This window comes from Ochotona curzoniae, unplaced genomic scaffold (genome assembly GCF_017591425.1).
Source record: "Ochotona curzoniae isolate NIBS_2020 unplaced genomic scaffold, NIBS_Ocur_1.0 contig_1482, whole genome shotgun sequence".
Lineage (NCBI taxonomy): Eukaryota > Metazoa > Chordata > Mammalia > Lagomorpha > Ochotonidae > Ochotona > Ochotona curzoniae.
In genome coordinates this window covers 8,458,432-8,480,851 of record NW_024465100.1, presented here as the reverse complement: position 1 = coordinate 8,480,851, position 22,420 = coordinate 8,458,432, and the positions used below count along the sequence as shown (strand labels likewise).

The 22,420-nt window shown below is 37.3% G+C and overlaps 1 long non-coding RNA gene across 1 annotated transcript in view; it reads left to right on the top strand.

Annotated features, from left to right (window-relative positions):
• Window positions 1–1,380: 1,380 nt before the first annotated feature.
• LOC121148382 overlaps window positions 1,381–22,420 on the top strand; it is a 120,261-nt gene continuing 99,221 nt past the window's right edge. Inside the window, exon 1 of the long non-coding RNA XR_005882552.1 lies at window positions 1,381–1,474. This is a non-coding gene — a long non-coding RNA (uncharacterized LOC121148382). The remainder of the gene's footprint in view (window positions 1,475–22,420) is intronic.

Sequence of the window (22,420 nt, the reverse complement as noted above, 5' to 3'; positions counted from 1 at the left end):
AAATACAGGCTCCCTCTTGTGGGTAAAATGATCACCTGTGAATTTTTGTGTCAACTAGATACTTGACTGACATTTCTGTTTCATTTTGAAATACTTTCAACTGTGCTAATCTCTTCACAATTAATCACATGTGACATTTCACCGAGCTGATAAAAAGTTAAAGTTATATATTATTTTCATGAAACTGCTGATGAAAGTAGGTAATACCTAATTGTGTACAGCCTGCCATTTTACGCTATCATTCAAATGTCTTACATTCAGAGTTATTGGTGGTAGCTTTTCTCACCTTGGGAGGATTTTCAATAGAATGATTAGTGAGCTAAAATAATGTGGACTCTTTGTCTCCATTGTGAGTTTTCAAATTCTGTACTTACTAACCAAGGTTCTAATACTAGGAAGAAATAGTCTTTCCATAGCAGCAATACTCTGAGAAGAGGTAGTATGGTAGTTTGATTAAAAAGGATTAAAAAGGAAGAGATCCATTCCTAGTTTGCTACGAAAATCCTGCTGATAAGTTAAAAGAATAATGAAGAAGCAGCCATCTTGCATATTATTCTAAAACTTTCTTTTTCAGTACTCTACTCTTACAAGCTTAAGACTTATATCTCTGGCACTTCAAGTATATTTGTGAGATCCCTTATAATCGGTGATAATACTTTGGTATAGTAATCAAAGATAATGTGAACTTGGCTATCTAAGTTGAATAACCAGTGATATGATACAAATGAACACTGAAACATTACTCAGGTCTCTGTAAATTAAACCAATGGAGAGACTTAACAAGAAATGAATTTGTGGCTCTCTTTACAAGTTCTGTCCTTCACTAGTGTGATGGTAGAGGATTTTCATGATTGTTCTGCCTGGGGTATTAGCTAACAAAGCCAGAAGTTGATTTGCTCATGATAGTGGATTTCTGAACGTGAGTGAGGCAGTACAATAGGAAAGCTAACTGGCTGCAAGTGAGGACGAGGGTTGGCTGGACACGTACTGAGTCATTGCTGTGAGTCCTTGGCATCCGTGTCTGAATGGGCTCAATAAAGAAATCCAAGAGGACAGCTTCACCTGTCTTGTAATTCATAGTCAGACACAAAAACTGCTTTTAAGCAGCTTGAGATATTTATATGTAAACTAAGTGAACAACTTCTCGTGTTAACATAGATGTTCATAATAGAATATGTGTATGTCTTTTGATTAATTCTGATAGTTTAATAATAACCAGACAATCCCTCTTCTGCTATAAACTAGATTCTTTTATGTAAATTGACAGGTAAGTTTCACCTTTTTAAAAATAAAACTTACAAATGTCCTAGTTCTGTGTTGCTATACTTACTGAATAAAACAATACATTATGAATTGTTCACTTCTATTTTTTTCCAGGTTCTCTCTTGCTGATGACACGATTCCAGTTTGAGTCTGCATGTAAGATTCCGAAAGCTGAACTGAGTATTTGGGCAGGGTACTCATTAAAAAGAAGGTATGTTCATAAAACTCATTACACATGCCTTTTTGAAAAATTGATTACTGTATTTACTATTTCATAAAAATGGAAATTTATATGCCTTATTTTCAATTTATACACAGAAATATATAAAACAAGCATATAAAAGTATAGTACAGTCTGGCAACTGGCTCTAATTATAATTGTCAGACTCACGGTGAAGGTAGTGTACTTAAACTGGTGGAACATAGTGACATTTCTATTCATTTTCTTACTGAGATACACTTTTCTTGAAGTTTCAAAAATCTTCTTATCTCCACTATAACATGGTATCCCAAAAATGCGTTGCCGTTTTTGTTGTTGCTGTGGAAGAAATACTTTGAGTCACAGTGGGTCACCCATTGTAGAAAAATTTTCATAGGGTATTAAATATTCCAGAGTAGGTTTCTATAGACACATAGAAAATGCACTTTTGCCGAGGCCAAACAAATAATTTGCAATGTCGGTAGAAAAATTTCATGATCATCTGTCCATGTGCATGTTTAGGATATGCTTGTTTGTCTTTTCAAATAAGTTGTACTCTTGGGAATGAGAACTGAAAGTTTGACCATAGACCTAGAGTTGAAAATCCTTTTATAATTTATAATCCCAAATCTCATGGGAGTAAAAAGGAAGAGATTCATTCCTAGTAAGTTTGCTATGAAAATCCTGTTGATAGCTAAAAAAAAAAAAAAAAGTAAAGAAGCGGTCATCTTGCTTATTGTCCCAAAACTTACTTTCTCAGTATTCTGTTACGACTTTGAGACTTATATCTCTGGCACTTTAGGTATATTTATGGGATCCTTTATAATCTATGATAATTGCTACTTTCCTTAAAAGTTGTCAAAATCCTAAATAATGACATAACACTATTTATACATAAAGCTTCATGTTGTCACTGACAAATGAAACAGTATGAATAAGGCATAATAAATAATGGATTTTTATGTTAACATAAGTGGAATGAATCAGAAATGAATTATTACAAAACTGAAACTTCCATACTTCACAAGTAAAGACACCAGTATGAATGAAATTTTAAGGCAGCTGACAAGCTGGACTACTTCTAATAAATAGGACAACATCAAATATGAGGACTATATAAGAATAAACTGATGTCCTGATTTACAAAGTAACAGGATATTAAAGTATATAGTTCTAATAGAAAAGCTAGTAAAAGGAACTGTGAAGTTATGCCTTATACTATTTGCTTAGTAAAAAAGTAATTTGCCATGATAATATTGTGACAGGAACATGGGGATATGGACACTTTGAGTAATGCTGGGAACTGGTTATATTTGTTCAACGTTCCGGGAAGTGTTTTGTACGTTTCTTTAAAAAAAACCTTAAACATGTTCAAAGTATTCTAGGCATCATTTCCACTGTACTAATTTGGAAGCTGTTTGGTTATGAAGAATCTAAAATAGCAGATTCAAAAAAGATACAGTTCAGTACTTTTAAGTGAATCGTACATGTGTAGTTGAGAACTGGTCAAATGTTTATGCAAGGGTCAGTTTCCTAGGACTTGGATCTGCATAGGTGACATTCACCTACCATTGTGGAATATTCAGAATTGGTTTTCTAGCATCGGGAAGGAAACAGTGCAAACAGAAAACATCTCACACACAATTGTTTCACACAAATGTCCACCCCTCATCCCCTTAGATTGTTGGTGAGAAAACCATCATAAGACTATGCCACTCTTCAACAGGAGCTAGCAAATACAGTCACTATTCTGGAAAATAAACTTTGGGGAATTCTTATACTGAAAGAGTAAGAAAATGGATATGATATCCCAATCAGCTGTAACTTACTGTTGGCTGCAAAGTTAACTTGAAGTAGCAAGGCAGACAAACTTCATTTAAGCATTTGAGTATAGTAATGTGATAGGGTAGTATGTAGACCATAAACCAATTTAAAAAAAATTAAGGTTATCCAAAATTATTCATGGAGCAGTGTTAAAAGAACCCAGCCAGAATCTAAATGAAAGATACAGTGTATTTTCTAGTCCATGTGTACATGCATATATAGCTACATACCTATGTATACATTTATGTGCATATGGTGAATACATATGTATATATAAATGCAAAGTATGGTTGGTTTTGAAACATGGACTCATGAGAAGTTTGTTTTCTTTATGGTCTGTAATTTTTTATAGTAAGTTTGATTTTACATTAGAATTTGAGAAATAACTGGATAGGATTTGACCAGATGTATGTAAGTTGCTTAGTACTTCTTTGTGTTAAAACTTTGTTAAGTCTCTTCAAGGGGACACGATAACCCTGCATCTCTCATTCCCATTTATTTGGCCTGAAGTTGGCTAGGAACTAGCCTTCCTTCTTGGAAGTTCCACACAGCCATCCAGAAAGCCTGAGTGTGTTGTGCCTGCCTGCCTATTCTGGATGCTCATAGTTTTAGGTGCTGTGCTGCCTTGGGACCAGAGAATCCTGGGCTGACTTCTGCTACACATGCTTATCTCAAAAGTGAAATTCTAAGCTTTCCTTACTTGTGTATCATGAAAGATTAGTGTCACAGTTACAGATCTGACATGTTCTTCCCTTTTTAACAGCATTATAATACCTTAGAATAGGGGAGTGAGAATGTAACTTTAAGCTACATAGCAAAGTGAAAAAAAAATCAACATTAGGAAACTATCAAATTCTTTGTAGAATTTTTACAGTGAAAGCAATTTCCTTCAAACTTTAACTCTCTTTGTGTTGGTGGTGGGGCGAGGGGCAGGGAGGGTGTGTGTATTAGGAGTAAGGTTTTGGAGACAGACTCCTTAGGTTGGGCTCCTGACTATATGGGACTTGCATGGGTCTACTGTTGGATTTGTCTCCTAACCTGTTTGCCTCAGTTTCCTTCACATGTAAGAGACAAATGACAATAGAAAACAAATACTACATGAACACTGTGACAACTAGTGTTTATCCATCATCTACTGTTTATCCATCATTAAGGAACATATAGCCCAAACCTTTACTGAAGATTTCTTTCTTTATACTGCGATTTTCACTTCAATAGGAAGACAGAATAACTTAAAGTATGAATGCTTCTAGTAACATAATCTCAAAATACTGGAGGGAAGATGGGACAGAACTTCCAAGGAAAATGAAAGTAACAATGATACTGACTTACTTCTCTTAGTCTTGACTACAATAAAATAGATCAGTGACAATTTCTGTGAAGGTTGGATTAAGGAAGTTGATGTCAGGGCCAGTGCTTGGGGTAGTAGTAAAGACTTCCTTTGGAGTGCGTGGGTTTGAATCCTGGGTGTGTTCCTAATTTGAACATTCTGGGAGGCAACAGGTGATGACCTTGAATGTTTAGTCCTCTGTCACTCACTGGGAGACCTTGATTAAGGGCCTATTCTTGGCTTCAACTTGGCCCAGCTCTGGCTTTTGGGGGCATTTGGGGAGTGAACCTTAAATGTGAGATTTTCTTCTCATTTTTCTCTCTTTCTGTGTCTCTTCCTTTGAAATAGGCAAAATGAATACAAACAGTACATTTAATTTCAGGTACATTTGTAGACCCCTGTAACTGCCATAAAGTTCGTATCATTTTTATGCAATATGACTATGTGTAAGAATTGTCTGTATTCTAAGTTAATATGCAAGTTTTAATAGGTTAAACTATTTTGGGGGAATTGAGATTATAATGCAATGAAATTAAGCTACAAATGAAAAACAAAAAATAGAGCTAGAAATAAAATTTCATGGTTGAAAAAGAAATAACACCCATTAGGAATATTTTTAGGCTAATGAGAATTCTACATATAGCAACTGTAAAGTGCCTATAAGAAATACTTGCTGGAAAACCTATATAACATAAGTGTTTTGGAAAACAAAGTATAAAAATTTACAGGCCAGGAATTAATCTCTAAAAACATTATTAAAAGAATATAAAATAGACTCAAACAGAAGGAAAACATTAAGATTAGGAAGAAAATTAATCCAGTTGGGAAGGAGATACAGTAGGAGGAGAAAGATTAGCAGAAATTGATTATTGGAAAAGCTCAGTGAAGTTTTAAAAATCTCTCATGAAATTGAGTAAAAAGGCAGGCAAAATTGGGGCATCACTGGTATCGGGATTGAAAAGACGCCTCAACACAGTAAATGTACAGATATTAAACCACTAGTAAGGAGTACCATGTCTAAGCCCATATGAATAAATGTGAAGAGCTGATGCACAGGAAAATTCCTAGAAAAATGTTTTTTTCCTGGTAAAATGTGCTGGAAAAAACATAGAGAACATGAATATTTATGCAACTGTAAAGGAAATTAACTCCAGTATGCCAGCTCCAGATGACCTCACTGGCCAATTCAAGGAAGAATCAGTCTAACCTCACACAATAAAAAAAGAAAAATAGAAACAGTAACAATTCACGCCTCATGGTGCAATAATGATTTAATCTTGAAACAGAGCTGACAAGAATATGAAAAAGTACATAGATCTACTTCCTTTGCGATAATCAATGAAAAATTTGTGCACCAAATATTAGTGAATGAAATTCTAAAGTTGATAAGCAGAATCATTTTTCCTGATCACTAATTAATTCCTCCTGTAGCTATTCCTAGAGTACTTTGAGAAAAAAAAATGTATTTTTGTAGTAAACCAAAACATAGTATCATTTTAATAAATGCTGAGAAATCAGTGAAATCCATCTATTTCTGGTTTTCAGAAGTTATTAGAAAACTAAAAACAGGGAGAAACTTCTTTTATGTGATAGCAAAAGTAAAATGGTAAAAGCTATTTTCTGTGTTTCATAGCAAGAGAAAGATACAGACTATCACTCTTGAGCTTCTTCCTAGACGTCATAGTCAGTGCTGCAAAGCAATAGAAAGACATGAAGTTATTAGGATTGCAGGAAACAATCAGCTGTCATTAGTAGCAGTTGATTTAACAGGTTAGCAAGGATTAAGGCTTATGACAAAATACACACAAATCCACTGTTTCTGTATATTGATGTCAGTTTTCATTCAGTCTTCACTATTTAGAGATGTGCAATATCTCTGAGGAAAATTGTGACTTTGTTATGTCGTAATTTCAAAGGCTGAAAAGTAGATATACCATGTATTGACTGAAAAATTCAGTGTTGTAAATATCTCCCTTACAGTTTTATTAGTAAGTACAATACCGTTATAATCATCACTCTAAGTACTCGCTTTGTCTTTCTTGTTATTTGGTTAGGGGTATGTGTGTTTATGAAATGTGACAAGCTTATTCTGAAGTGCTTAAGGCAAAGAGAGTTAAGACATTCTTTATCTAAAGAAGTATATGAGATGACAGGCCCTACCTATTGTATAAAAAACTATTAATTCAGAAAGTGTAGTGGTACTGACTACTGATGAGAGAAATAGAGCTCAGATTTTCTTGCAAATAAGGACCTCCTTTTTAAATAATCAGCAGGACCTCAAAGTAATAGAGAAAGAATAAACTTTCTAATACTTAGGCGTTGTGAACATTGATGATTCATGTTAAAAAAAAAAGCAATTTGATCTCTACTTCATAACATACGTAAACATAGATGTTTTACTTTGCCAATAAGAGGCAAAATAATAAATCTCATGTGAGAGATTCTCAGAGTGAGACGAAGACGTGAGACTGGAGAAGGATTACTTGAGCAAAAACTAAACATACCCTAACAGCAGAAGCAAGTGTGCACATATACTGCGTTTCAGACAGCATCGAGAATAGAGTGAAACAATGGGACATGGAGTGGTAGAATAAATTTGTAGAAAGTGTTGACAAAGTTGGTGTCCAGAACTGATTTTTGAAAAGCTACATACCAATTTCAAAACGAACACAATCCAGTAAGGAAAAATGCGCAAAAGAAGAGCTCAAATGGTCAATAATATATATCTTAAACTCCTACATTATTAAAAAAAAGAAAGTGCTTAATCTCAGGTCTGGGAAACACAAATTCAATTTGTGATGAGATCTGACTGCTGATGGTACAGAATGGGGGAACAAGAAATATCTAGCAGTTCACAGTGTTGCCAAGGTAATACAGCCACAGCAGTATTCTCACGATCCTTGTAAACACACATTGGAACAGCCACTCTGGGACACACCACCTTGTGAATTCAAAAGTTACAGCACCTACCCCAGGCATTCTGATGAGCATCCTGGAGAAGTCTGCGTGCTGTGTGTAATCTGGAGACCTAGACAAGAGGGTTCACAACAAAGCTGGATGCCATTCAACTGTCATTCATAAGATGTGATAACTTATGTCATCCAAAACACAGAAACTCACGGAACAGCCCTCCTATGAAATAGGAAGTGATCCAAACGGATGTGTCTTATGTCTAATTAATATTAACTGGAAAAAGAATCAAGACCCATCAGATTATATCCAGCATGATTCTGGGAAAATGAAATTACAGTGTTCAGGAATGCATTGTGCAGAGTGAACGTGTAGAGAAAAGCCGGGAAATGCTACTATGAGAGCTGGCAGTGCCAGTCTCCAGGAATGAGAAAAGAGGTTGCTAGGTGGGCGAGTTTGGGCCAGGAGGCATTTCTGGACCAAGACAGTTAGCACTTACTGTGTGGTGTTCTATGAGCATGTGCCTTTTTTCTCAACTCATTAAAATGTACATGTTCTTCACATATATTTGATAGTGGATAAATGTTAAAAGTAAGTAGTCATGTTAGATTTTATTTTTATCCTGGTAAAAATATTGCTTTTTCTAGAGGCAGAAACAGCTAACAAATTCTGTAAACTGATAACATCCTTCAAAAGTAGATAGAAAAAAATTGAAGATGCTGGTAAAGAGTTTCCCACTTTAGAAATAAAGAATCGGAAGAGGTAGTGAAATTAGCATTTAGTCTTTTCAGTAGCAGTTTTCTAAGTACTTCAAGCATTGCCATTAGATTGAATAAAAGTAAAATGTTTGAAGAACTATCAAATTATGGGTCTTTTATATAAATTTAAATACTGCTGCATGTTAAAGCATCATGGTCAATCAACTGATAGTACTCAGAGCAAACTTAAACATTAGGTTATGTATTGCATTGACCAAAACAAAAAAAAATGAGAAAGATGACTTAGGATACATTCAAGATTTTTATGTAAGTCAACTAAGGATAGTGCTTAGTTACACTGTCAGTGTTGGGTTTTTGTTTTTCCTTATCTCCTCCTGAGTTAACATTCTTTCAAAATGTCACTGCATTTACAGCTATTTGCTTTACCCATTTAGCCTGTTAATAATTTGTGATCCTAAGTGGTGGTTATTTGTACACGCCTTTTGCTCTCCTTTCTCTTTTACTTGCAAATAAGCAAGCTCTTTGCTTCACCTATTTATCAAATCTCATCACTTTTTTCCCCTTCAGTCACCATAATCTAGGAACTAAAATGTTTTATTGCTTGAAAAGGGAAAATAATCCCAATATACTGTAAATTGTCAAGTGAGTTGCGTATAATTAAAGATTATCCAGCAATATACAATTTTTAAGGCATTTATCCCGACAGGGTTCAGTGGCCTTGGAGAACGAGCCACTTTGTTGACAAATCTATCAGCTAAATTGTGCAACATTAATGAGAACTCTGAACAGCACATGCTTACATTTTAATGTGGGTGGCAGTTAAAAAAATACTACCAAAACAAAATATGGAATATGATTGAAATCTATTTTTAAAAGGTCTGCCACCTGTAGATAAAATGTGCATTACTCTGAACACATAATAATTAACAAGATTGAAAGACTTTGGCCAAATCCAATGACCTTCTGAAATCAAAACGTTGGATATGTAAACACAGCACACTCTGTTTCTCTCTCTGTCTCTCTGTCTGTCTGTCTCTCTCTCTCTCTCTCTCTCTCTCTCTCTCACACACACCCCCAAGGGAAAAGGAAGTCCCAGTTTCCAGCTGTATCAATGCAGACTGCTCATGCTACTGCAAAACAGTATTGTTGTTCTACTTTACAACTCCAGTCTCATCTTTCTTTTAGTATGTGGTAGAATTGATGCCTGAAAATTGATTCTTTGAATTCAAATCGTTGTTTTTTAGTAGTTCATTATGTAATTATTTGTCTTTTTGAATGGAATAAAACTTTTTTTCTGTTATATTTCTCATTCTCTTTGAGAACCTACAGGAAAGAACATGTACTATGTTGTGCACTGCTCATGTGTAGGACTCTTTTTGCAATGTACCTTTTTTAAAAAAAAAATTATTTATTTTTATTACAAAGTCAGATATACAGAGAGGAGGAGAGACTGAGAGGAAGCTCTTCCGTCCAATGATTCACTCCCCAAGTGACTGCAATGGCTGGTGCTGCGCTGATCTGAAGCCAGGAGCCACGAACTTTCTCCAGGTCTCCCACGTGGGTGCAGGGTCCCAAGATTTTGGGCCATCCTCAAATGCTTTCCCAGGCCAGAAGCAGGGAGCTGGATGGGAAGTGGAGCTGGTGCCCATATGGGATCTTGGCGTGTTCATGGTAAGGATTTTAGCCGCTAGGCCACTGCACTGGGCCCTGCAATGTACTTTTAGCTGAGACTGAATCAAAAGAGTAGAATGATAAACACCAGTAAAAACACCATGTAAAGCTTGCTAAAAGAATATTTGAAGGTGGTATCACCATACCTTTATGGGTTTTTGCCCCTCGGTGCAAAATTACTTATTTAAATGACAGCTTCTATTTGTGTGTCTTCTTTTCCAACATTCAGGTTGGACTAGGTTAACAAAAATGTATTAAGCTTGTTTCTGGCACTGTAGCCCACTGGCTAACGTCCTCTTCTTGAACATGCTGGGATCCCATATGGGCACTGGTTCTAATCTCGGCAGCCCCACTTCCCATCCAGCTCCCTGCTTGTGGTCTGGGAAAGCAGTCAAGGATGGCCCAAAGCCTTGGGACCCTGCACCTGTGTGGGAGGCTTAGAAGAGGCTCCATGCTCCTGCCTTCAGATTGGCGCAGCACTGGCTGCTGCAGCCACTTGGGAAATGATTCAATGGACACAGGATCTTCCTCTCTTTCTCTATATATCTGACTTTCCAATAAAAATAAATCTTTAAAAAATTTATTGGGCATATTTCAAGGGTACATATACATATATTAATGCATATATTAATTCATTAGGAGAGTGTTCTTAGCACAGTTTGAGTTGTAGAGTTCATGTTGAAATATATACCAAGTAACTGCACACAGAGACACCACATGATTTTGGTCCTGGTACTGGATGCTGCTATGTGCATAGTCAATGCCAGTATAGTTGAAATGAGCTGGAACTGGAGCAGGCTGGGCCAAGCCAGGTTGTAGCATCCTGGTGGTAGATGCTGAGGTGAAGGGAGCAATGACAGTCTGGGCTGCAGCTCCTACCAGCACAGGTTAAGACCCAGAATGGGAAGCTCCCCTGCTGGGCTACTGCTCCTGCTGGTGAGCATAAGAGTTGGGACTTGGGGCAGACCACACTGGGCAGGGCTGCAACAGCCATTAGCCTGCATGTGAGCTGGGTTGGGGGAGAACCAGGCTGTGGTTAAGGGAATATATCTAATGGTGCATGTATGAACCAGAGTCAGTACAGGCTGGTTGGGATTTCCTGCAGCATTAGCTGGCAATTTCTGGGACTAGGGACTGTCAGACTAGACTGTAGAACCGCCTGGAAAGGGCAAGTTCCAATGCTGGGAGGGGGCCCAGCAGGGAAACTGTGGCCACTTCTCTAATGGCTGCTACTCCCACTGATGAGCATGAGAACTATGACTGAGGGGCGCACCTGGCTAGATAGGCAGTGGCACCTACTGGCACGGGTGTGGGATGGATAGTGGGATTGGTTGAGTTGAACTATGCTTTAGTGCCCATCGATACATGCAAGAGCTGAATGGGATGTGGGAAAGACTGGACCAATCTGCTGCACGTATTAGCATGCACAGGAATCAGGGCTGACCTGGTGAGGGGTATTGAGCTTCACTCTGACAAGGCTGTAGTTTCTGCTGGTGTACCAGAGTGTGTGGTGGCCATGGTTGGCCTGGGCTAAAGCATCCATTGTTTGAATATGAGATGGGGCTGGGAACAGAACTAACCAAACACCAGTGTGTGTGTAGGGTGATATGGGTGATGGACTGAACTGGACACCACACTGGCTGGCACACACAGGATTCAGGTTGGGTCACCACTGGTGGGTTTTCTTTGGGGGACTCCCTCAAATAGATTACTGAACTCAGAACTCCACCAATGGTGAAAATCCCAGGATCTGTGGTCTGACTGTGGAGTGCATGTATAAGAGCTAGGTCTGCTCAGTTTGAGGTCCGTGTGGTACACGGCATGCCCACAGGCTCATGGGAAATATGGCAGCCAGTTCACTGAGGTCTGCAGAGGACATCTAGTACCATGGAGTACAGAACCAATTGAACAACTCTCCTGGACAAGTATCTAGGTGAATTGAAACTAAAGTGGACTGTGTCAGCCAGTGGACCCTGGAAGGATTTCCTCAACCTTGGAGCGATGAATCAGTAGCATCTCGGATCTTTCAAAACAACTTAAGCAGTATCCTTGGATTATCCTCCACACTGGGGACCCTGGAATGATGTCAGGTGGTATTACCCCATCCCTGGGTACTGTAATGGCTGGGTTGCTGGGAGTGACCATTTTTCCTTCTCTCCACTTTCCCCAGATACCAGAAGAAAAAAGGAGATTAGTCTACTTTCCCCCATTCCTTGCCCCCCCCACCCTAATTGGTGGTCCACATGGGCAAGCATCCCTCTCAACTATGTAGACATCATCAAAAATAAAATGAATTTATTATTGAAACATATGCACCTTTGGTGCTTTTAAGCATCAAATATATTAGTTCTTACATAGTTTTTCTACTGACAATATTTTCTATTTATACATGCGTTATACCCATATATACTTCTTTGTTGTATTTTTTTAATTGGAACAAACAATAGCATTGTCAGGTGTATGCCACAGTGGTGATGTCGCTACTTTGGAACCTGCATGCCATAGCAGAGCCTGCCTGGAGATCTGGTCGGTCTCATCCTCATCTGGCCTCCCAGTAATGCACAGGCTGGGAGGCTGAAGATAATGGCTTATGACCTTAGGTCTATCCACACAGAGATCTGGGTTGAGGTCCAGGTTCCTGATATTAGGATTTGTTGGTTCTGTCTATTGCAGACATTTGAGAAGAGAACCATTATATGGTGGACCTTTCTTTGCTTCTCTGCCTTTCCAATAGAATAAAAATTAAAATGGAAAAACTACAACAATTTATTTTAAAATTTTTCAGTATATTTGAACTGAAGCAGGAGAATATGCTATAATTTTGCCAACAAGTATGTCCAGGATTTGCTTAAAACTCCCAGGGCCAAGTCCAGTGGCAGTCTGCTTGTGAAGCCAGCCCTTTTTCCAGGGGGCGCCAGCTTTTGCCTTCATTTGAATTCCATTGGGTCCCTCTGCTATGGCGCATCATACTGCAGAACTGTAGCCCATGTGGAAAAATAAGTCTGGATCTTCTCTCAAGCCCAGTAAATGTCGTTTCCTTTATGATAGTCTCCTTCTGTGAGCCATCAAGTTAGATTCTTTTCCTTCTGGAGTTGCTGTGCTCACCTTCTAAAAAATGTAGCAGTTATCTCACTGATATGAACATAACCTACATTCATAAATTCACAGTTGAATGCATTTAAAGTTACTTATCTCTCTCCTTTTTGTGTGTTGACCAAGTACTTCAACTGAAAAAGTAACTATTACGTGAAATGTTGAAAAGATAAAGCAGCTTATGAAACTGAAGCGTATTATTGTTAACAGGAATTCACTTAAATTCAGTGTAAACGTGTATTTTAAGTTCTCTTAAATCATTATTGAACACACCTCAGTGACTTCTTACAACAATTTCTAATTATGATATTTTTCTATTTTTCCTCATCTGTATTGATATAAGCATTTCTAGAAATATTTTAAATAGTAATAAGAATTGTGTTTGGCTAAAAAAATGCTTAAAGGAAAATTTTATGTTATCTAGTTGTAGGATGGACCACCACAGTAATTTAAGATATCTCAGTATGTTTGGTAACTTTGAGAAAGATCAGACCCTAAATAAGCAAATATAAAAATATCTGAGGAATGCTACTGAAATACAGAGAAGTAGAGTATGCTGGATAGATATGAAAGCTAAAAGCCAATATTAACTTTTTGAAAACCTTTGTAATCTTCGTCCTTTCCTCTCTGCCAAGTAAGATTATGATTATTTGAAAGAAATCCCCCGTCAGCATACCCAAACTACCTTAAACATCTGGCCTTAAAGTATCTGTTAGGTAGAAATAATCTTGCAGTTATTTCTGGAGTGAAAAAGTCTTTGGAATCACATCATTTACCTGGAAGTTACTTTCTAATCTGATAACTGTTTAGAATTATGATCTACATGTTCGAGAGGAATTAGGCTGCATCACCACTAGAAGCACAAGTGTGCAGGAATGTGAGGACCAGGGATGAAACCTGATTAAAGATTCTGTTGAGGAAGTTCTAGTTTGAATCACAAGGTCTATAAAAGGAGAAATATTACATAATCATCAGCCCAGGTATTTGAGTTGAAAATACAGGAGATTTGCTCTGTTTTGTTGATTCTGATTGTGTGCTTCAGTTCTTCCTGAATGTGCAGAATGGATGGAAACAATGTTTAACACACCCTGTACTGATTCTTCTTCTTAAGTTAATGTGCTCCAAGTATATTGATGGTAACCTCATTTTAGATATGACCACTACCTCTGTGGCCCGGGGTTTCATCACAAGTTTTGTCAAGAATTTTATGGTAAAGAGAAAGGCAGAGGTAGTAGCAAAATAATATGAAAAGCTTGTGTGATAGAATTAGTGTGTCAAGTGCAATGCTGGTTCTTGAAAGAAAACAGTAAAGTTAAATAGGATTCTTTCCTTCAAAAGATACATGTTTGGGGCTGGAGGTGAAGGGTATGTAAGTCCCTACAGTGAGAGGCACAGTGTGAAGTCTAATGGCTCACTTTGAGTATTTTACATTTTTACTGAGACTGGCAATTGTGTCAAGATGGGGAATGCTGGCAGCTTGTTTTCACCTTCTTGGGTACATATTGGGCCACGGAGAGTGCCTCAATTGTACTGCTGTTGGAGAAATCAATCTCCCATGTCTTATCCCACACTATCTATAAGAAACTCAGGGAAACAAGCAATATTTAGGGCAGATAATTCAAGATAATCAAATTTTGACATGTGCTGTAATGTACCTCTTAACCATGGCAAGACAATGTGAACTTGAGTGTCTGCTCATGACAAGGTAGTGCTTTGGAGACCTGTGTGTGAGTTTGTGTTCTCGTCCCTTCACAGAGGGTGCTGCAAGAAAGTATCAGAAGACTCATTGTCCCAATGAAAATTGTATTGTTAAAATGTTTAGTGGAACCCACAGTGTAGCATATCTTGGGAACCATGAGGAGAAATTTCTAACTCCTCTCACCAGTTTTGATTCTGCTCCTGTGCTGATACGCTGTTTTTATCTAATAATACCTAGGAATTTAACAACTAATCCTTATCTTTTTTTTTCTTTACTGAAATGCTTAGAGTCAAATTTAACAGCTCCATGATAAAAGGATATAAACATTTGTGGAAGAGATTTACTGTTACGTTCTTTCATTTTATTTCTCTTTCTGCTGTCTCAGGTAATTGCTCTTTTCTGCTGTTGGTCATTTATCATACAAAAAGTAAGTTTCATGTGTGAGGATATGGGGAAGGGCAAGGCTGTGGCTTTGAAATGAAAATCCAGAAAGACATCGCTGAACCAGTGGCCTCTGGATTGGTCCTTGACTGCTAGCGGAAAGAAGGGTGCGAAGACCCCATGAACAAAGATAGAAGGAATGGAGGAAAAAAAAACAGTTCAATTTAGCTAAAAAAAAAAAAAAAAGCTGAGTCAGTAGTGACAACATACATCAGTAAATCACAGGTCATTGAATCCGACTTGAGGATCTTGTGCATACAGTTATCTCATTGGAAAATAGTAAGATGCCATTGTTTGTTCTGTCCCATGAGGGATGTGTCAGTAATCATGGTAGTGTCTGCTACAGTGTCCACAGGGATTTTTGTGGTGTGTCTGTTGGGGGGAGTGGATTTTAGAACTCCAAAGATAAAATGTAATGTAAATTCTCCAGTAGAAGTAATGAAAATGTTTTTAATCTTCAGAGTAGGGATGGTAAAATCAAGCAGTATGGATTGAGTGAATGATACTTCGCTGTAGAATTCTTGTTGGCTCATGTCCATGAAAGTTAAAGTTTTATGGCTGACCCTATCAGCTAACTTCTCTAGAAAAATTTCAATCACATCTATTTGGGCACAACAAAGGGTAACTACTGAAAATGTCAAGTGAGTTTTAAAAGCACGTTCTTGCTTTAGATACATGGCAGTGTTTTTTCCTGGAAAATTTAGTAACTCCTCTTGCAGTAATCTTAATGGCAAGGATATAGTGAACATAATTTTTATACCATTAGATATTGACTAAAGTGTACTAGTCAGGAATAGGTTTATTGTAATAGTGATTATAGCTAACAGTTACTGATTGCCCATTAAATGCTAGGCATTTTTTGAGTGCTTTCCATGGGTTAATTCTTTTTGCCATTTTAACAATCCTGCACTAGGATATTGAGTTACAGGAGGGTCAAGCAATTTAACACAGGTCACTAAGTAACCAGATTTTGAATCCCGTACAACTTAGTAACACACTGTACTCCTGAGTCACCAGTGATCCATCATGCTCTTCCTCACTCAGCTCCATGACTTCTCACAGAATCAATGAAAAGCACTCCGTTCACATGTCCTGCCTCTTGTGCCTCGTAGCCTCTCTAATCAATGCAGCAGTTATCCAGTTGCTCTCTACCTCCTATCCCCCATCAAGTCGTCACCTAAACCCCCATTTCTTCAGCCACACACTGTGTCAGCAAGGTTGGCCCTACCAACCTATGCCTCCCATTAGGTTTACTTCTTTATACAACTCTTGGCGCCTGTAATTGTGTTTGGAATGTTTGGGATTTTTTTTTTTATCACTTCTTTTAATCATCATTTCTTTAACTCATCTTTGTCAAATTCAATAACAAATTTCCAGATGATTCTGCTTTGAAGATCACACAAAATGAAGTTACCCTTCCCTTGCTTAAAACTTTACTTTTTTGGGCTTATACAATCTAACATAGGGAAGATAAGACCAGACAGTATTTAGAGCAGTTCAATATTCTATCTGTAGGAATTTTTTTAAATACTCTTATGTATAGGTCGCTACCTGACATGAAAGTTTTTTAAAAATTTTTTTCCATCGTAGATATTCAATAGTCAACAAGCCAGCTTGATTCATTGTTGGATATCTTTACGCTTTTAGAGAAATTCTTTTAAAAAGTCAATATTTTTCTGCTTGTATCTGTCATTGGTCTTAACTGTTTCGTTTAATCTATGTCATTGATTGTGTTTCACTGGTACTTTGTAGTATGTTAATTATATCATTCCCACTCCTGTCTTCAATAAATCGGAAGGCCCCTTTTACTCAGGACTCACACTTTGTCCTTTTCTGTCGTTATCAGTACCTAGCATACTTGTCAACACAGACTATTTGTGCAATAAATAAGGATAAACAAGATACTGAACTATATTAAAATGTCTATTTATATATTGATATTTATGTATGTATGGTTTCTAATTTCAACCTAATAATATATACAATAATAATTGTACCCAAGGAAAGCAGGAGTGCTCTATAACATGGTCAAGACTCATTCTCTCTCTTCTCACACCCAATACGCCAGTGCTAACTTCCTGAGATTTCAGTTTTAAATCATACTTTCTTGACAAAAATTTTGGAAATGATCTGTTTTACTCTGTAAAAACTACCACCAGAAAAGAAATCTAGATGCCCCACCTATTTAATTAGAGTCAAAATTGGATGGTGACATAATTCCTGGAGAGAAGACTAGAAAGTAGTCAGGGTGGGCTTTGGGGTCTGCCTGTCGTCCTGCCCTTGTTCTGCTGTGCCACCTAGCACAACTTTTTCTTGCTCCATTTTCCGTTATCCTAAAATGGAGGTAATAGCACCTATTTCATAGATATTTGAGCAGTGAATGAATTAATGTGTATAAAGTACACAGCACACATCTAGACTTCAGTAAATGTTATTATTGCTTGAAAGCACTCAGCTAGTATCTGAAAGTCTTCTAGTTAAGGTAATGTAGAAAACAGCTCTGATGATTCCTAGTGATGAAATTTAGTTTGTTTTCCACAACTCCACGGACTTGAGTCTTCTTCATGACGAATGCCTGTGGTTTTTCTTTCCAACAAATCAGCTGGATTAAGAAGCTTAACTGTGAGTGGTTTTAACAAATGACAAGTACCTTTTTAATATTAGCATTAACAGTGTTATTAGGAAATGGCTAAATAGACCTCATTCTTGACTGACTTGTAGCTGCTTGAGAACTTAAAGGTACTGATGGATTTAATGCTTTTGATGGATTTTAGTTGGAGAAGCCAGGAATGATAGCAGTAAGAAAACGTAGAATATTTCACACCTTTTGCAGTTCTTTGTATGTCATGCCATCTTGAATGAAAAGAATATAATTCACATTTAGAATTGTTGTTCAAATCTCTATCCATCTAGTGCCCATTTTCCATTTAATTAGCTAAAAATTGGTCAAATTCAGGGAGTCTTCAGAGGCCATGAGCAAAATACTAAATATGTTTGTATTTCTCAATATGGGTTTTTAAAAATAATATATTCAGGACCAGCACTTAAACAATTAAAGCACTTTCTGCTGTCTCTTAACTGAGAAGCTACAAAAAGAGTAAATAAAAACTGGATCATTAACCCTATTTTCTAAGCCATTTTGTAATTTAATGAAAAGATAATCTGAAAAAAAAACCCTTGTGCATATGCATATAACAAAGCATTTCAATTTTGAAATCTATGTATTTTATTCCTAACATACATTTCCTGTGCAGTACCCTTGTCTGTCACATGTATGCAAATATCTGTGACATAGGAAAATAACACTTCAGAACCATTTTTATTCTCCAACAACACAAAGTATAAGAGCTTATATGAGAATAGTTAAAATAATGCAATAATGCTAATTTGGTAATTTTGTTTTTCTTAAGTTCTTTTCCCTGTTTTTTGGACTGATGAATACTTGTTTTCTGTAGGGAAAAATATATAAAATGTGGATATCTGATGATGACTTTATGTACCTGTGGTAGCCTCATCCCTTCTATTCAAGCTTCCAAGGGTTAACAGAAGTGCCCCATTGTACTCTTGATGGTTCTCTCTTCAGAAAGCCCAGTGGGCACTTTCCAGGGATTCTAAACAATGAGCTCAGTGAGGCTGTTCTGTCTAATTACTCAAAGACAGGGATGCTAAAGAGGAATTAATGACAGTTGACAAGTGCAATTAATAATTATAGCGAAGCCGGGAGTCATGTAGCAGGCAGATGACAATATCATGGTAACCGTACGTGGCAGCTTTCATTGGCTGGTGCTGCCTGTGTGTTTAAAGTGAGAGGCTTTGTATACAACAGGCCACACTTCACACTGACAGGGTAAAAACTATAATGCTGCAACTCTAATGGATAGTCCGTTTCCTCTTCTACCTTGCTTGCCTGCCGGTCTGTCTTTTACCACCTCCACCATCCCTCACCCCTAATCTCCTCCTTTCTTTCAGCTGTGCCAATTTGGTGAAAGAAATGTAGTGTAACTTAAAGCAAAACTTAACAGGAAAGCGTTACAGTTAGCTTTCCCTATCAGCTGGTGACAAAGCTACTTAAAATTCCTGTTGGACAACTGGAAGGAGAAGGGGCCAGAAAAAGGCTGCCGCTGAAAGTGGGATTTCCATATCAAAGGGCAAGTCTTTGGCTCTGAATGGTAATTAAAGTACCCCGATTTCATCTCCCCGGTCAAGTCATAAAGGAGGGAAAAATTAGAGGGAAGAATTTTCAGTCCCTTTAGACTGCGGAAAGGGAAGCTGTAAATTAAATAAAGTTGAGCTACAAGATGTCTAATACTTCAATCTTTGCATCTAATAGAATCTATGATAGATCACCAGTGTTTATTCAATTCTCACTTTAATTTTCCCCTGATTATGAAGGATATAATGTCTGCTTACATTTCACAGGGCACACATCTCATACTTCCCAAGTTTGTAAAGGATATCAGTTTTCATTGCACTGCTTTGGAAGCATCGTCATTGGAGAAGGATTTACACACTTAGAGCAAAATGGACCTTTTGCAAGAAATAGTTTAAGTAACCATGAAACACTGCCTTGTTCAATTGTAACTAGGCAAGACTACTTCAGAAAGTTCATGGAGAAATGGAATGAAATGATAGGACACCTTTTCCTAGAGCTTTTCAGATGATACACCTAGATAAAAACGTGGCAAATATTTGACTTCTGTTTGCTGTAATAGGGATTTTCTTTCATTGATTGTGAGAACTTCTGTTACTGTGTTTTCTCTACCAGCTCCATTTTCTAACTCATTGCATTCTGAAATAACTATCTTAAATACAAGTAGGGGAATTAAAAGTAGTTTGAAATTCATCAAGTACAAATTCACTTAAGTTCTGGGAATGAAAGACAGTCTTTTTCTCTTTTTTATTTTTTACTTGATAAGATGTTCAACTTGGACCTACCTCTCCATTCTCTCCCCTCACAATAAGAGGGGAGAAGCCAAACTCTGTTGTGTTTAATTATATTCTACCTATCTAGCTTCTTTACTTCTCATCCATCATTTATAGTTTCTCAGGCATTTTTTATAGGCCACTTACATCTTCTACCTTCAAAGTAGACATAAGATGATTTATATAATCATAGATTATATAGTACACAAAACTTTGCTAAAGTCAAAGCCATGCCAATATTACACTGAATTTCAGCCTATCTTCTCAAATTATGTTGGGTTCAATATTTCTAATAAGTGGGAAACTGCTTTCCTAAAGAGTTGGTCTATGCAGTCTCAGGAGGAAATATTGTCCCCTTAGGAAGTCCTAAAGGCCTGTTCTTTATGAGGCAAGAGAGACAGATGTGAAGTATATCTGCTGTGATAAAGGTAGGGGACACTTAGGGAAAAAGATTCATCAGGGAAAATAATGCTGAAAAGCATGGAGACACACTGATGTAGACTTACATCCATTCTTGATTTAATGAAACATGATAAATAGGTAAGGACAGACAGCAGTCATTTTGCCTTGCTATCTGTTCTTGTTAATTTATTATTGAAGTCTGTGCCATATACATATACCATACCTAAGGACCCAAGTGAGTAGAGCAGGAAAGAACATTCAGAAATAACTAAGGAGTTACAGCACATGGACACTAATCCAAGTTCTTAAATGACAGGAAGGGGGTATCAACTGGAAGCCAGAATGGTGCCAAATGGTACAAAATGCAAATCCTTTTTAGTGCCAGCATGACACCAAAGAAGGAAGTTCCATACTTGATCCTGTGTGATAAGTGGCAGTCAAGATGTAAGCACACTAAAAATATCACATAAAAATTACCTTTAGGTTATGTGTATTAAGTTGTACATGAAAAGAAATTAATTTTGTGTTTAGACAGGGATCCAGATCCTTAATATCATGCATTAAGAGGGAGCTGGAATCAGGAAGCAGAGCGGAATCGTAACATGGAACGCCTAAGTAAATGGGAAGCAAGCTTCCTAACTGGTGATTTATCTGTAAACTTTCACTTGTAAACATGCACTGCATCCCTTGTATGTGGCTCATTCTATCAGAACATAGGAAATCAATTACTGCTTTTAAGGTGTTTATGATGGGAGTTTCTTACTCCTTTTATAAAAGTAACTGGGTCCCTGCTTTCCATCTTGGCTTTAAAGGCAGTGTTAAACAACAGTGACTTGTGGGGACTTTCAGAGATGAGTAAGATTTCTTGGTATCTTTCCTATCATATCTAGTTCTGGGCTTTCTGGGTAAGTCTTCATTTGTGGATTCTGTGTCAATTTTAGTAATCAGTGAAAAAAGAGTTGGATTCTCTTGAAATTATTTGCAATGTTATAGACTAGAGAAGTAGGAAAAAGATGTGCCTATCTTTTTCTGAAAGTCTCCATGAGGTGCTAAACAGGAAGTCTAATGTTACAAAGAAAAAAAGTTTGTAGGTGATCTGCCTAGTGGTGAGACCCTTGCGTCTTGTCTTTGGGCTTTCTCTTTGTTCTGACCAGTTCCCTTTTTCTTCTTTGTCTGGCTTCTCTTATCTCACTGTCTCCCAGTGTATCTCTCTTGTTTCCCAGCTCAAGTGCATCATTTTCTGCCATTGTGCTTAAAAAACTTGGCTGCAGGGGCTCTGAAATGAATAAAAATGCAATCTGCACTGTGCCCATTGTGTGCTCTCATTTGTTTTTGCTGTATCGATTTATCAGCAGAGGGAAATTACTTGCTGGAAGAGAGGATGCCAGTCAGAATGACATTTATTTCATAGTACAAGGAGGCTCTCCAGCGTGTTTCCATGTAACCCAGATATTGGAGCTGTAAAAGGGCTTGTAACAAGGTTTAGTGCTATGATTAGATCGTGTGGAGCACCTTGCTTTCATAACAACAGGCACTCGGCAGGAGTTAGGGCCTCAGGTTATGGTCAACCCTTCCTCTTTTTTTTTTTTTCAGCATAGATTCAGAATTCAGCAATTCTCTGCTACCTGAACAGTGTCTATTCCAAAAACCAAATCTTGCAGTCTTATAAGAATAAAAGAGATATATTTTTAGATGCCTTAAGCTTTCATGACATCAAATTAAATGCAAAAATAGATGAAACATTTGTCTATTAATCCCTTTAACTTTTTATTTGGCTCCTCCCCTGCCCTTTTGGGCAAAATTGTTCCATTTTAATTCACCAAAGCAAATCTTTTCATTCAGTGATTGTAAGTTACTTGTGCTCAAGGCTACCAATTACCTGTGAAACAAAACACATTCTTTATGTAAAAAATGAAGGCAAGTGTGGTAAATTGCAACAGCAACTG